At 39.1% G+C, this 16,302-nt stretch overlaps 1 pseudogene across 1 annotated transcript; it reads left to right on the plus strand.

Annotated features, from left to right (window-relative positions):
• Positions 1-5,671: 5,671 nt before the first annotated feature.
• Positions 5,672-8,364, plus strand: LOC148095993 (cytochrome P450 2J5-like; annotated as a pseudogene). The gene is made up of 7 exons (XR_015717174.1): positions 5,672-5,932; positions 6,703-6,868; positions 6,953-7,105; positions 7,203-7,363; positions 7,432-7,608; positions 7,744-7,885; positions 7,994-8,364. The product of XR_015717174.1 is annotated as a cytochrome P450 2J5-like (transcript).
• The last annotated feature ends 7,938 nt before the right edge of the window (positions 8,365-16,302 follow it).

Raw genomic sequence — 16,302 nt, forward strand, 5'->3', positions numbered from 1 at the left:
AGACAGGTCTGGCCCAGATCTGGTGTCACACCAGCATTGCTGGCTGACTTCTGGCATGGTAAGTGGTATGTCATCCAGATATGGGCCAGGCCTGGCAATGATGGCACTGTTTATGTGATGGCATGCCAATTATGGTTTGGTTTATGTGGCCCAGGCTGATAGAAAACAGGTCTGGCCCAGATCTGGCATCAAGCTGGTACTTCTGATTGAATGGTGTCATGGCAGAGTGTATCTAGCCAGATGTTGGTCAGCTCTGGCAATGATGGCACTATTTATTTATCACCTACTGATTGGAAGGTTAGTAGTTCGATCCCTGGGTCCTCCAGTCTGCACGTTGAGAGTGCGAATGTGTATAATTAGGAAGCACTCAGTTTAGAGAAAGTGTGTGATTGGGTGAATGTAGCATGTTGCATAGAGCACTTTGAGTAATTCGGGGGAGTAGAAAAGCTCTATATAAGAATCAGTCCATTCACTGGCTGAACAGAGTTTTGTCGTGTTACTTTTGCACTATTATGTTGCGGCGCATGTTGTTATTACATGACTTGACTAAGGAACACATTAGGCTGGTATCTGGGGCCAGAGTTGAAACTGTTCTGGGCCAGCACAGGACCAGCAGTGTGTCTGCAAGGACAGGGCATAAACAGGCAATTAGAGTGAGATAAAAAAATTTTTTTTAGAATATACAGTATATACACAGTTTTAAAATTAAAGTGGCTGAATAAGTGAATAAATAAGTGTAAGTGACTAAAACTGAATAAAGTGTCGGCGGTATAAAAAAAGAGTCTTTATGTTTATGGGTGTGAGAGTTAAAAAACAGGGTGGCTTTGGCGACAAAGGTGGCTCTCCTCCTCTCAGTCCTGCAGGAAATGCAGCGGAGGCGCCGCCCATAGGGCAGCCATTGAAATGCGGGGTGAAGAATGTGAGAGGGGTCATTAATAATTTTGGCTGCCTGTCTAAGGGCCTGTTGGCTGAAAACCTGTGCAAGAGTTCTGACAGACAGGCCAATGATTTTAGAGCACACTGTTTTGTTTTGTCGTCTTCTTCACAAATCTGATTTCTATGTTCCCGGCTTCGTATGCGATTGGCTGAATCCGTCCCGAGACTTCGCTGCGGTGGTTAAACATTCTGAAGGATGACATCATAGCTTGTTAAAACAGAAGGATAAAAATGCTTCTTCAAAACATTTGAAAAAATCTTTAGTCCTTTTTTTTTTTTTCTGTTCCTGTTCTGAAGGCTGAGGAAGTGGAACCAGCAGGTAATGGAGAAGGTCATGATGCTTTCTAGGAAGGCATAGTAAAAAGTCATCATGATGGGTGTGCTGACTCCAAAGGAGTTGAGTTTCCTAAGAAGGTGTAGCCGTTGGTGACACCACCTAAGAATCTCCTATGTGTTGGCAGAGAATTTCAGAATTTCAGATGGTTCCCAAGTATTTGTACTGCTCAACTACCGCTTCCCATGGATGGTGGTGGTGACTGAAGCAGCCAGATCCCTCTGCCTACTGGAGAAGGTCAAAAGCATCTCTTTGGTTTTGCTCGTATTCAGTTCATAATAAATAATAATAAGTAATCACATAATTGTGTCGCATAATATCTCATCACAGATTTCAATATAACACACCAGTGTAGGGTAGACACTTTAGTCCTGAGTAAAAAGGCTAATTATGTTGACCAGAATTTTTCAAAATAAAGACTGGCCTCGTCTGTCCATGAAGCCAGATAACACACACCAATTAGTTAAACTGCAGAAATGTCTTAAGGACATAAAGATCTCCCTCAGAATCTGCACATCACAGTGTGACTTTGTCAACATTCAGCTTTCTAAAAGCTGTTACCTGAAATTACCAGAAAATCCAACTGAGTACCCCAGTGTTTTTCTGTTGCTCTCAGCATTACAAAAAAAAAAAAAAAACAACAAAAAAAACATATATGAGGTGTCTGACAAAGTGGAGGAGCAGTTGCAATGGTCTCCATTTGTCCCATATGTGTTTACCTTTTTTGCACATTGTACACATTATTCTGTTTCTATGTATTTGCTATGATTTGCTATTTGTCAAGTAAAATTGCTTCACTCACTATGAAGCAAGAGCCAGCGAGGAATAGAGGAGGTTCTGTTGTGTGGGAGAATTTTGAGTTGATTTTTGTCAATCGGGTGGGTTTTCCAGCTGTGTGTTCTGGCCGTTTGCTTTTGTTTTGTGCGTGTTTATTTTATCTGAAAACGGGAAAAAGGTAAAATGTCAAAAATCTGCTTCCATAATATAAATATCATTAAATAAATTTAGAAAAACTTCCACTTGACTCTTTACATGTAATGTTGTAAAAATATATATTTTATTGTTTAATTAATCTGAAAATGTTAGTCTGCCAAATGTGCAGCAATTGAAAAACTATTATCTGATAGTTTTTGGGCCCAGGTAGACTGTATAACTCCATCTCTACCAGTTTCTCTGCACTCCAGCCGCTTCTGTGCCATGTGAAGGGATTTCCCTTAAGGCAGGAGAAATTATCTCCACGAAAAGGAACAGGTTCGGCCATCGCACACTAGAACAAATTCTCTTCTTAAATAAAAATGAAAAAGGGCTACTTTAAATGCATCATGTTTTTAATTTGCAAGTTCATAAGCATTTTTCCCTTTCCATTTCACAATCAATTCTACCCCCAGGTCAAAAATATGTCTGGGAAAATTTCCCTAATATAATATTATTTATAAATATACCCATCTAGCGGTTAATTGCATAAGTGCATGGAGGCAGGACCTCACAGCAGAAGCATACCCCAAAATGTGTTGTACATTATCATAGGTATATTTTATTGTATTTACCAACATCAATAAGTCACAAGCAAAGAAAGACCACACCATGGTGCATGTTTAAACAAGGAAAGCTTACTGGTCAAGATTATTTATTAAACAAATAAACCACATTTTTTTAACCATCAAAAAATACACGTTCAAAGCAACACAACGGCGGCCCAATATCAGACAGAATTCCACTCTGTAGAGTGGGCAATCATAATGAAGCAGTTGGTTTTATTTTGTGGATTCAAGCTGCTCTTCATATTTTTGGCCACCAGATGTCACCAGAGAGGACTGTGTTGAAAAGCTTCGAGTAATGAACTATTTTTCAATACAAGCTTCAGTGCTTCAGAAAGCTTCATTTAGTTTATACTTACTTTGTTTGTCTTTTCAGTCTTCATGAGGGTCAGTTGTGGGGAAATGCCCGCCTAGCATTTCCTCATTTTAAAGTCCTGAAGATGTCACATATGACATCAGCAGGTCAAACCAAGTGGAGGGGTTTCTTTTTCCATAGAAATGATTTCTTTTGTTGGTGTTAAGGTTTAAAGGGATTTGTTGAATGTTTTTCCTTTCGTTAATACTGCCATTTAGTTGTGTAAATGTGCATATTAGAAGTGTGTAGAGGTTTTGTGTTTTTAGATCATCTGTGTAGAGTTTTAGATCCCTCAGGTTGAGTGAGTGGTACAGGCCGGGCAATTGGAGGGAAATTGATGGCCCTATTTAAAGCCAGTCTCTACAAGATGCAACAGAGAGGAGAGGTGAGCTGTTGAGTTTGTTAATTGAGTTGATTTGGGGGGAAGTTTTGTTAAGTTCCATATTAAATGAAGTTCACTGTAAATAAATTGCTCACCCCGGAAACCTGAAATGTCTGCATAGTCTGCTTCCCTGCCACCTTGAATATGTAGAAAAACAAATAATTAAACTCAAAGACAATTTTCTTTATCTGGAAAGAAAAAAGGGGGTTGCAGTTCACATGTGAGTACAGCCTCTGAGCCTTGTTTAAATCCAACACTTAGTGTGCACATGAAAATGTCCTATAGTTGTTAGGTTGATTTTGATAATACTTGTCATTGTTGTACTTAAATTTGTAAACCTTGCCTTAAACTGCATGTTTAGATATTCTTCTGTTCCTCCCCTACACATCTAGGATGCTGGGGGAGGTAATTAGTTGTAGTGTTTAACTGCAGACATTGCATGTAAGGTTCTGGGTGTCCTTATTTAGTGAGGATGTTTTACTTCCTCCTCTTTATGGCCTCACGTGTGCTTGTGTATGGTGAGTAGTTGTTGAGATACTGGAGGAAGTTTTAGGAGTGACGGCGGTGGTTTGAGATGTGAGAGATTTGCGACGTTTAGAGCAAATCTTGTGTAGTTAGTGTGTAGTGTAGTCAATAGTTTTGTTGTGTGTGTCAGAACAATGAGGCGACTGCTGAATGTTACAGGAGTGATACATCTCCTGTTGTCAGGCCTGCAGGTATCAGGCTGTTGTTCTCCTTTATCTCATAGTGGACAGAAATTATTTTTTGGAGTGGCACAAATAATTTGTGTGCTGATTGTTCTGTAAATAGTTTGAAATGTTTATTTAAAAACAACGCCTTGGCTGCATTTTTAGGTAAACGGCTGCAAAAAACTTTGTTGTTTGCAAAACTCAGTTACTTTTTTGAAGAAGTAACTATATAATTAATTGCCCAACATTGGCCATTGTATACTGTATTTTGCAGACAGAGTTACAGGACTCTCTCCCAGACCACAGACTCATACTCATAATACAAGTCAGAGCTTTATTTAAAAAAAGAAGTTGTGTTTTCAAAATTGGAGTTCAAGTTATTTTTACTTCCAACAGTGTTAACATACTACACAGGTCATGAACAAGATTTTTTTTTTTTTTTTACATTTTCATTGTAAGTGGGCTAAAGCAGCTAATTAAAAGTAGTCTAACATAAATGTAAATGCTGTAATTTTATTATTTTAATAAACCATGTAATGGATGGATGGATTTGATGCTGCCGTGACCACAGTGCACACGTCTGATGTCGCTCACAGTGGTCCAAGGGACCGCTCAGGGAGTTTGTGTGCTCGCTCAGACACATGAAAAATTAGAGGAAACATTGGTGATAAGTCTCTGAACTAGCGGGCCTGCTGAAGCACAGGCCCAACAATAGTAACTCATGCTTTTCAAATATACAGGATTATTAAACAAACAACAAGATAAGCAACCTCATAAACCTATACAAGCTAAACAACATTCTAAGCCATCAGGTTATTGTTGCAGCAGCTGCTTCAACCCCAAAATTAACATCCAGAGAAAAACAATAGATGGCATTTACCTAGGTGGTATCAGTGATGGTTTTCAACAGCCATTGGGTGGTGCAAGAAACACTTTTACCATCATTTTATCACTAACCTGAGAAGAACAGATAAAAAAAAGTTTCCCTCCTGCTCCTGCAAGTCAGAAATTGAGACCTGTACTGTAATCTGATCACAGATAAGGTTTTATGCAGGATCAGGACAAAGGGCACTCCTTATTTATTTTTGTGCATGAAAATCATGTGACCACATATTATATATATATATTTGATATTTCTGCTGATAATGACAATATATCTTAGCTATATAGCAAAAGACACAGTAAAACTGATGATTCCTCTAAGGTCATCAGAAGTATATGAAACTGCAGGATGAATTTACTAGATGACTTTTGTCACCACTGGACAGTATTTACACTTTGAGTAGATGTAAGTTCAAAAGCTTTGAACAAATTCATCCTGCAGAGCTGAGCAAATGGATTGTGTTTTGTAGCCCAGCTTGTTGTGTAGCCACCATATCACAAGCACCTTTGAACAGACAAGTATTAGTCCTGTGTGTCCTGAACTTTAGCATTTTTATCAAGCATCAGGTTTATAAACCACTGGTTTCTGTAAGAAAGAATCACATCTCCAGATTGGAAACAATCAGCTGCTGTTGAATTTAACAATGTGGTTTTCCAACTTTTTGCTGAGCAACGAGGGAGTTTTACTCTCTGTGTTTCATGTACCACCTCAGAAACAAGAATCCAAGAGATTTTCCACCGGGACCATTCGCTTTACCTTTTATTGGGAATTTCCAGATTGTGGGAAAGAAACACCCACATATTTATTTCAACAAGGTACTTGTATAATATTAGGGGGGTTCTAAGTAAGGAGTGAAATTTAAAGTACTGCTTTGTTGTTTGCATGTATACTTGTGTGCTGGTGTGTCTGTCATCAGGATCAAAACTGAGATTTTGATTTTGTACTTCTACATGTTTTACTGCAGCAGTTTTTTTTATTTTGATTTTTTAAATTAATTTTTACTGAAACACAGGAAGGAGAAAATATTTCAGAAACGACTCTAATAGATTATCAGAGCAACTAACTGTTGTACTATAGTTTCACACTTAGTCCTAATAAGCAGACATAAGTCTGTGTCTTATATCTATATCTATCTATATTATGCTATGTCTAATATAGCAATTTCTTCAAATATGGTCAAACAAACAATTATCTGGAAAAATTGTGGATCCCAGAAGTTTAATTATGTAAATTTCAATCCAATTAAAGTCAGTATTGTAAAGTTTAAATTTGAGTGTATAGGTTAGTTGCCTTACAATGGGGTTTGGCTAATTGGTCCCGCAGGTGTGGATGTAAATTGTTACACATCTGTCAGTCTGTCACAAACTTGGAGCCTGTCCATGTTGTACTTAACCATCAATAGCCTCCTGCTCCTGCAATAAGTGGAAGAATAGTGGAAGAGAACAGATGGACAGATGAAATATTGATTGATAGTTAGTTTATCCGTGTAGATTTCTGGCCTGTAATTACAGCAGTTCACTCTAATTTCTTTCTGTAGATTACAAATGTTGTGGTATATCCTTCATGTTTGTTGTGTTTTTTGTAGCTGGCTGAAATCTACGGGAATGTGTTCAGTTTCTGCTTCGGCAGGGATAAAATGGTAATCGTCTCTGGATACAAGACGGTAAAAGAGGCTCTGGTAACACAAGCTGACAACTTTGTGGATCGACCGTACAGCCCAATATCTGACAGGTTTTATTCAGGAAACTCAGGTTTGGAAGTCACTATTCGTTCATTCAGTGTTGAAATTATTCTTCATAGGTTGTTAAGTTCATAATCTGCTTGTGTGTATTCAGATGGTCTGTTCATGAGCAACGGTGGAAAATGGAAGGCACAGAGACGCTTCGCTTTGTCTACATTGCGAGACTTCGGCCTGGGGAAGAACCGCATGGAGCAGTGTATCTGTGAGGAGATCCGATACCTGCAGGAGGAGATAGAGCAGGAGAAAGGTGCTTTACATCAAGTGGAACATAAGCATCCAATCCTGCACAAACATGGCTAAAGCAAAGAATAATGTTTTCTTAACAATCGTCTTTTTGTCTTCAGGTAAACTTTTTAGGCCAGCAGGCGTCTTCAACAATGCCGTGTCTAATATAGCGTGCCAACTGGTGATGGGGAAAAGATTTGACTACAATGACCACAACTTCCAGCTCATCCTGAAAAATCTGTCCGACATTCTTCACCTGCAGGGCTCCATATGGGCTCAGGTATGTCAAAATAATTAACTTCTTTCTTTCTTCTTCCTTTCTCTCATCAAATCTTTTATTCTGACAAGCTCTATGAATCATTCCCCGGAGTGATGAAGCGTTTGCCAGGTCCTCATAACAAAATGTTCAGGGATTTTAACAAAGTCAGAGAGTTCATCACTCAGGAGGTGAAAAGCCACAAGAAGGACCTGGATCACAACAATCCCCGAGACTACATCGACACTTTCCTCATCAAAATGGAGAATGTATGTGGACACTTCATTGCACAAACTGCACTCTACCAAATAGCCATTTGTGTTGTGTCTAAGTGACTTTTTCATTTGTCTGAACAGCTTAAACATTAAACATGCATAGTAAAAAAAACCTAAAAACTTGTCCCTTTCCACCCCGTGACACCTGTACTCACCTCTGTGCTGTTTGACAAGACTGAATGGGAGACTCCAGACACCTTCAACCCAGGACACTTCCTGGATGCTGATGGGAAGTTTGTGAAGAGAGAAGCATTCCTACCTTTCTCTGCAGGTAAAACCCCACAATGAGTGTTTTGTTTTAGCACAACCTGAACAAGAAAAAAACAGTCATCCACAGGTTGTAAACCTGCACGTGTATGTGTGTGTGTGAATTCTTCAGGGAAGCGTGTGTGTCTTGGTGAAAGCCTCGCCAAGATGGAGCTGTTCCTGTTTTTTGTCGGCCTGCTGCAGAAGTTCACTTTCTCTGTTCCTGATGGAGTGGAGCTGAGTACAGAGGGAGTTTACGGAGCTACACGTGTGCCTGAACCCTTCAAGGTTCACGCCAAGACTCGCTGAATTACATTTGCTCATTTTCCATAAGGCCAGTGTGTAATAGACAAGACTAAGTGAGATAATTTTCATTAAGGGTGGATTTTCCTTATTTTGTGGGAATAATGTTGATATTATTTTTCAGTATCAGTCTTCATCTGCTGTGTAATTACTGCCTGTTAAACTGACCTGTTCATTTTTCACCTGTATTTTTGATGATTAATGTCATCAATCAAAAACTATTTATAGGTTCTATTCAAAATGTATTTCAAGAAAATAGAAAGTTTTAATTATTTTGTTTCTGTCAAGAACCGTAGTTCAAGCACGCAAGCTGGACCCAGAAGCAAACACAATATGTAGAGATGCACGCAACTTTATTTCTGAACTAAGCGTGTCCCGGAATGGTCAAAGGAAAACAAAGGGACCGGGAGACAAACAACTCGGGAACGCCGTGATCAGGACCGTGGGAGGGATCAGGGCAGGGCCGTGGGAACTGGAGGGAGGGGTGAGGGTCTGCGGGAGAGCTCCAGGGAGACAGAGGAGGAGATTATCCAAACTCCAGGCGGGCAGGAGGACAGGCAGGTGTAGACTCAAACACGCCAAGTGATAACCGCTGAATGGTGACTAACGGATTGCCGTGGAGCAGCTGGCTGAGCGGGATTAAATAATCCTCATGATGATCGCCTGGAATGGGATGCAGGTGTGGAGACGACAGCCACACCCGTAGGCGTGGGCATGCCATCTGCTCCTCCGACACCGGCCGTGGACCATGACCGTTTGTATTTGTAATGTTATGTGTATGAACGTTTGTGGTAATAAAATATTCACAAAAAAATAATGATTGACTGATTTGTGTCATTAACTTTATTAAAGCCACAGGTTATGTAACCAAACATTTGGTACAATGCCTTACAATTAATATTAACGCAATATAGTTCTTTCAAATGTAGTCGGCACTTTTCACATATGCAAACCTCATTTCAGTAGAACGTTACATTCGAAAGCAACATATAAAGAGATGGTTGACCTTTTGCAGTGTCTCAGTATAATTCATAATAAATAATCACAGATTTCAATATAATACACCAGTTTTACGGTAAACACTTTAGTCCTGAGTCAAAGGCTAACTATGTTGACCAGCATTTTTTCAAAATAAAGACTGGCTTCATTTATTTATTAAGCCAGATAATACACATCCATTAGTTGAACTGCAGGAATGTCTTAAAGACATAAAGACCTGGATGATCTCTAATTTTCTGCTTCTAAATTCAGATAAAACTGAGGTTATGGTTCTCGGCGCTGAAAATGTCAACAGCAGACACACATTGGCTGTGTCCCAATTAAGAGACTGCACGCTTTTTGAGTGAGATTACGTCACCGCCACGCGACGACGGCTGTCCCAATTCGAAGTGTACTTCAAATGCCTACTCCAAAGGCACCGTCGATTTCCCCAAATATCAAGCGTGGTCCGGTGCACGCTTCGTGGCCCATATATCCCTCAATACATAGCGCAGAAGGGAGCAGCCGAAGAGTGAACTGTCAAAAGTAAGTACTGAATATGATGTCACTTATTTATGTGCAAATGTTCAATAACGAAAAACATTAAAACATTACTGTTGGCCACATGTCGGCAAAGTTGTGTGACATTAGTGATGTTTGTACTTTCAGCGTTAACTTCAATATATATATATATATATATATATATATATATATATATATATATATATATATATAGATATATATATATATATCTATATATATATATATATATATATATATATATATATATCTATATATATATATATATATATATATATATATATATCTATATATATATATATATATATATATATATATATATATATATATATATATATATATATCTATATATATATATATATATATATATAGATATATATATCTATATATATCTATATATATATATAGATATATATATCTATATATATATATAGATAGATATATATATATATCTATATATATATATAGATATATATATATAGTTGACCTTAATCTTACAGAGAATGTGATGATTTTATGGATAATAACAAGCCAAAATTCATATTTTCACTCTCACATAGTTTTATTTTAATTTTTATATTTAGATATTTTTATTCTCATGTTTACACATATTTAACACACACATTGCAATATTGTGCTCTCTTATACATGTATTTTAATGTACATATTTACAAATTTTCACTCTAACATACATGCATTTTCATTTATGCATTCCTACATTTTGCTCTCATTTACATGCATTTAATCTCATAAATAATATATGTATGTAAGAAGAGAATGCATACATGTCTGCAGTAGCGATCTTAGACACGGGCGACAGGGGCGGTTGCCCGGGGCGGCATCGTGGTAGGGGGCGACATCACGGGCAGCGCATAGTGGGAATGGCATAGGTACCGATCGGTTTTCTATCGCCCATTTGCTGGGAGTAAGGGCGCCTGTTTTCTTCTTCTTCTGTTTGTTTAATGGCAGTTTACTCCCCAGTATAAGAGGATACTGCCACCTGCTGACCAAGCGAATGAACCCTATTCTAAACTGAATTAGCGTCATTACAAACGTGTGTTAAATTTGATTTAGTGATAGTCGAGTGTGTTTATGCTTGTCTGTGTGGAGAGGATTGACTGGAATAGTGATGATGATGTCTGCTATCACTGTCAATTGTCAGTAAACACTTAATCTGGCTGCTGAATCTTCACGTGACACATTGCTAAGTCAATATTATTAAGTCTGTAATTAGGCACCATTCTTCTTATTTTATGGCGCTGTTGTTCAATCGGGGAACGCTGTCTGTTGAGGAGAAAAGCATGAATTTGTTCGTATAGGGATTATCCATTGTTTAAATGTCCCGGGCAGTCGAAAAGGAGGCAGAGCTGTTGAGAAATGCTAGGAGCTAACTGGGCGCTAACCGTATCATTCAAATATATTGAGTGTCGCAATGTTGGCAAAGAGAGGAAGTGACGTAAGATTTGCGCATGCGGGGTACCGATCGGGTTTCCGGTACGGATCGGGTAGTGACAGCGCCCTCCGCCCTGCTTGCAGCACAGGGAGGAGGGGGCGGGGCGGCGGGGGATTCACTGGTGGCTGGAGCAGCACCTAATAACCAACTCGCAAAATAAAAACAAAATAAACACGAAAACACCAGACATCATGATACAGACTTATAATTTGCACCGATGTTTTTTCGAAATTCTGTACGCGAAAAGTGAGCACGAGAGCCCTCGGTGCGCCTGCTCGCTGCTGAAGTCAACGACGAGGCTCCAGTTACAGCAGTGCAAGTAAACAAACCAGGGGCGATTTTAGCCCAGTTTTGGAGGTGCTTCAGCACCCCCAAAATGAATCAAAGCACCCCCAAATATGTCTTACTTTTTTTGAAAATATTTGCTGTTTGTGGGACACACTACTAAAAGTATAAAAAGCATACAGTACTTAATTGAGATGGAACATTATAACAACAAAAGTATAGATAACCCCTCCCCCCTCCCAAAATGGTTTGTTCCAGCTCGGCTCTCTCCTACTTGCTTTAGCGCCGTTGCTGCCAGAGCGATGGTGGCTGAGACGCAGCGGAGCAGAGGTGGAAGTGCCTGGCTTAAAACAGGACATATTAGCTGCATTTAACTTTCAGTTACTCTTTATATAGTTAGATAGGAGTCAGACCATGTTTCTTTTTAACTGAACAACATTACACCAGGTAACCTGCTGTGTTGAAAATAGGGTTGCCACAATTAGTCGACTAGTCACGATTACGTCGACTATCAAAATCATCGACGACTGATTTAACAGTCGACGCATCGTTTGAAGCTTTGTAAGATCACAAAAGACGCAGGAACAAGTAGTAGAATTTAAGAGTGTAATAACGGACTGAAACAGAAGATGGCAGCACTGCATGTACAAGGATGCCAGCTGCCGTTAAACCCCGAAGAAGAAGAAGGAGCTGTGTCCCAGAATTCATAGTTTCCAACAATGGCGGCAGCTAGTTAGTTTTAATATTACTCTTATTATTCTTTCTGGGTCACAAAATAAACGTTTAGCATATTTTCAGGCGAGAATGTAGCTGTGTAAACCTCAAATATCTGCTCAGTTTATCAAGACACCACATATTTTCAAAAGCGCTCCGACGTTTTCGGAGACGTCTGTTATCCACTAGCTTGATAGTTAGCCGGGGGCAAGGCTCTCTAGAGCCCGTGAGAACACCGGACTCCGGCAAATTGTTTTCAAACCCACTGCGGTCTTTCGCTACTCAGGTTAAACATATATAAGTCACTTAGATAACTTAAAAATGTTATTGTTTGGCTTTTTTTAGTATTTTATTTGTTCCTGAGTAAATCGGTTTGGCTGAGATTAAAGTTATAGTTTTTACACAGCTGAATAAACGTCAAGCAGACAACTGATTATCAGAAGTGTGAGATGCTCGAGAATATACTCCGGTGTCCCGTTATATTTTAGATAACAATGAGTTTATTAAACTTCACCGAAACAATCTGCAAATTTCATTCAAATTTAATAAACTATCATCTTGTCTTTATTTTTAGTTAGCACATACCTTAAACACTTAGAGCTGTAAGCTAATGATAGTTATATGAGAGCAGATGCATGCTGGTGCAATAAGCTGTACGCTGTACATCCAATGGATGCATGATCTGATTAGTCGACTAATTGCAAAAATAATCGGTGACTAGTCGACTATCAAAATAATCGTTTGTGGCAGCCCTAGTTGAAAACGTGTTTTCCGACGATGTTTGCTCTGTAGTAAAATTAGCGATATTTGACTGCCCTGTTGATCTCATTGAAATGTATACAGCCTATTTAAAATCTAAAACTTAACAATGTCCGTAGCCTGCTGTTGTTACCACTGTCCTGTTTGAAATGTAATGAGAGAAACTGGTTATTTGCCATATGTGCATGTGCCGATATTGAACCAGAGGTACTAACTAGCTAACTGACTGGATGCCCATTAACCTTATAACTCCTGTTGTGTGTGTGTGTGTGTGTGTGTGTGTGTGTGTGTGTGTGTACAGATTGTCAGTCCAAAGAGGGAGAGAGGAAAGAGGGGAACATGAGGGCAAAGTACAAGATCAGGAAGTACCAGGTAAGAAAACAGACAGGGAGTACTAACAGGCAAAACAGTAACTGTTTAACTGGCAAAGAAAAAGAAAGACAAACAACTATTACAAACAACTCATACAATCTGGAAGTTGTGTTCTCCCTATATTAAAGCTGCTATACAGAATCTGCAAAACAAACTGGGTTGTCAGCCCTGGCACTGCATTACCATATTGAGCTTCAGTCAGAGGAAGTCACGGTTGCCAAAGACTTTATAAAGCTCAAGAGTGAGGCTGGTGCCATTCCAGATATGTTAACATTGTACAATCTTCTGGATAATCAGATCGTCCCCAAACTGAAAACTGTTATTCAGGTTGCCCTAACAAACCCAGTTAGCAGCTGTAGCTGTGAAAGGTCTTTTAGTGTCTTGAGTCAGCTCCATACCTGGCTGAGAAGGACCATGGGTCAAAGCAGACTCCAGCACCTGGCTGTGATGTCAGTTGAGAAAGAGATGCGTGAGAGACTTGACCACCAAAATGTGATAGACAGATTTACCAACCTCAAGGTGAGGCGACATAGGTTAAAAGAAAAGAAAAAATCTGCAGAGCCATAGTAGTATCTGCAGTAAAGATCTTTTCATACATTGTATACATTGTACCAAAGGCCAAGTGTCTCCATTTTCTAATAATATTTTGTATATTTCAAGGACTCTTCTATTTTTGGAGTGTATTTTTTATGTATCTGTATTGTATTATACATACACTTTAGAAGTGAATCTCTGTCCAAAAAATGCACACAGTTTACTTTTTACTCACTATGAGCATCATTTATCATTTTTCCCCAGTAATTAAGGTTAGGATATGTTTTTTTTTTTTTAAAATTCCAATCCATTCTTCTTTGGCAGCATTTTAATAACCTTGATCAGATTTGATGGTTTTGTTACAGACTTTTCAAAAAAGTGTTTTGCTATTCTTTCAAAAATGTGGGGATTAAATTGTGTTAAAATGTACAAAACAGTGATGTCATGTTTTGTGACGAGGACCCAGGCACAGAGAGACTTGATGAATTTAAGAAACTTATGATTTAATAAAGAAATTTGCAGACTTGCACAGAGAGGGTAAAATTATGATGACTGATAATGGAGATGAAGACAACAGACGATGAGGACAGGGAGGAACAGGGGTTTAAATGCACCAAGGAGGCAGTCAGACAGAACTCGGGACAACTGGAGGCATTTAGGGATGCAGGGACTGACAGAGACGGGGAAGAAGTCTTATTGTGATGAGTAAAGTTTACCTTGCCTGGATGGGCAGCTCTCTGGGTGCTCAGCACCCCCAAAGCTCTGATCCTAGAATCGCCCCTGAAACAAACAATAAATATAAGAGGAGTAAGAAAATAAATATCCACTTTAGTACTAGGGGTATGTGACACAGGACCCACACACACATGGGTTATGCTTAGTGTCTTTTTATTTTGGAAATAATCTGCGGTTTTTTCGGCACCCGCCTCGGACGCAGCCACTCCCTCTCTCTACCAGCATCATCTGCTCCATCTACTGATGGCTCGCTTGAAGCTGAAGCTCCGGTGCGTGTGTCAAAAAAATCAACACACTGCTTCAGAAGCACTGTGTCGAAGCTTGATTCGCTTGGCCAGAGTCACGTGATCAGTGACGTCCGAAGCTTCATTTAGAACCTAACTGCTTCGGTATCTGATTCAATGGTTTATAAGCAGGTGAATCATTCGCGGGATTTGTGGTGTTTTGATGGTGACAGATAGCGAACCACTGATCATTCCACTGAGAGATTTGGTGCCAGCGAGGAATAGAGGAGGTTCTGTTGTGTGGGAGAATTTTGAGTTGATTTTGGTCAATCAGCTGTGTGTTCTGGCTGTTTGCTTTTGTTTTGTGCGTGTTTATTATATCTGAAAACGGGAAAAACTTAAAATGTCAAAAATTTGCTTTTCATAATATAAATATCATTAAATAACTTTAGAAAGACTTCCATTTGACTCTTTACATGTAATGTTATAAAAATACATATTTTATTTTTTAAATAAACTTAAAATGTTAGTCTACCAAATGTGCAGCAATTTAATTTATTTATTCTCTTTATCTGATAGTTTTTGGGCCCAGGTATACTGTATAACTGCATCTCTACCAGTTTCTCTGCACTCCAGCCTCTTCTGTGCCATGTGAAGGGATTTTCCTTAAGGCAGGAGAAATTATCTCCACGAAAAGGAACAGGTTCGGCCATCGCACACTAGAACAAATTCTCTTCTTAAATAAAAATGAAAAAGGGCTACTTTAAATGCATCATGTTTTTAATTTGCAAGTTCATAAGCATTTTTCCCTTTCCATTTACAATCAATTCTACCCCCAGGTCAAAAATATGTATACGAAAATTTCCTTAATATAATATTATTTATAAATATACCCGTCTAACGATTAATTGCATAAGTACATGGAGGCAGGACCTCACAGCAGTATGTTATATGTAACGTGGTATTTTTCAATTATTGTATTTACCAACATCAAGAAGTCAAGAAGTCACAAGCAAAGAAAGACCACACCATGGTGCATGTTTAAACAAGGAGAGTTTACTGGTCAAAATTATTTATTAAACAAATAAACCACATTTTTTTTAACACCAAAGAATACACGTTCAAAGCAACACAACAGCAGCCCAATATCAGACAGAATTCCACTCTGTAGAGTGGGCAATCATTATGAAGCAGTTGGTTTTATTTTGTGGATTCAAGCTGCTTGTCATATTTTTGGCCACAAGATGTCACCAGAGAGGACTGTTGAAAAGCTTCGAGTAATGAACCGTTTTTCAATACAAGCTTCAGTGCTTCAGAAAGCTTCATTTGGCCATCACTAGCTCCTGTGGGCACACAAAAAGACATCTCCCTCATTAACACAGTCCCGTACACCTGTTGCCTCCCCGCCTCCGTGCCGCCCAGAGAGTTCACTGTGTCACCCCTCCTCTGCAGCAGTTTGATGATTTAAAGTCACCAGGCGCCAGAGGGAGTGTTCGCCCAGGGCACCAAACAGGCTAGGATCGCCACTGACTACATCACATTCAC

Source organism: Neolamprologus brichardi, chromosome 23, assembly GCF_056152115.1.
Source record: "Neolamprologus brichardi isolate AB-2024 chromosome 23, ASM5615211v1, whole genome shotgun sequence".
Lineage (NCBI taxonomy): Eukaryota > Metazoa > Chordata > Actinopteri > Cichliformes > Cichlidae > Neolamprologus > Neolamprologus brichardi.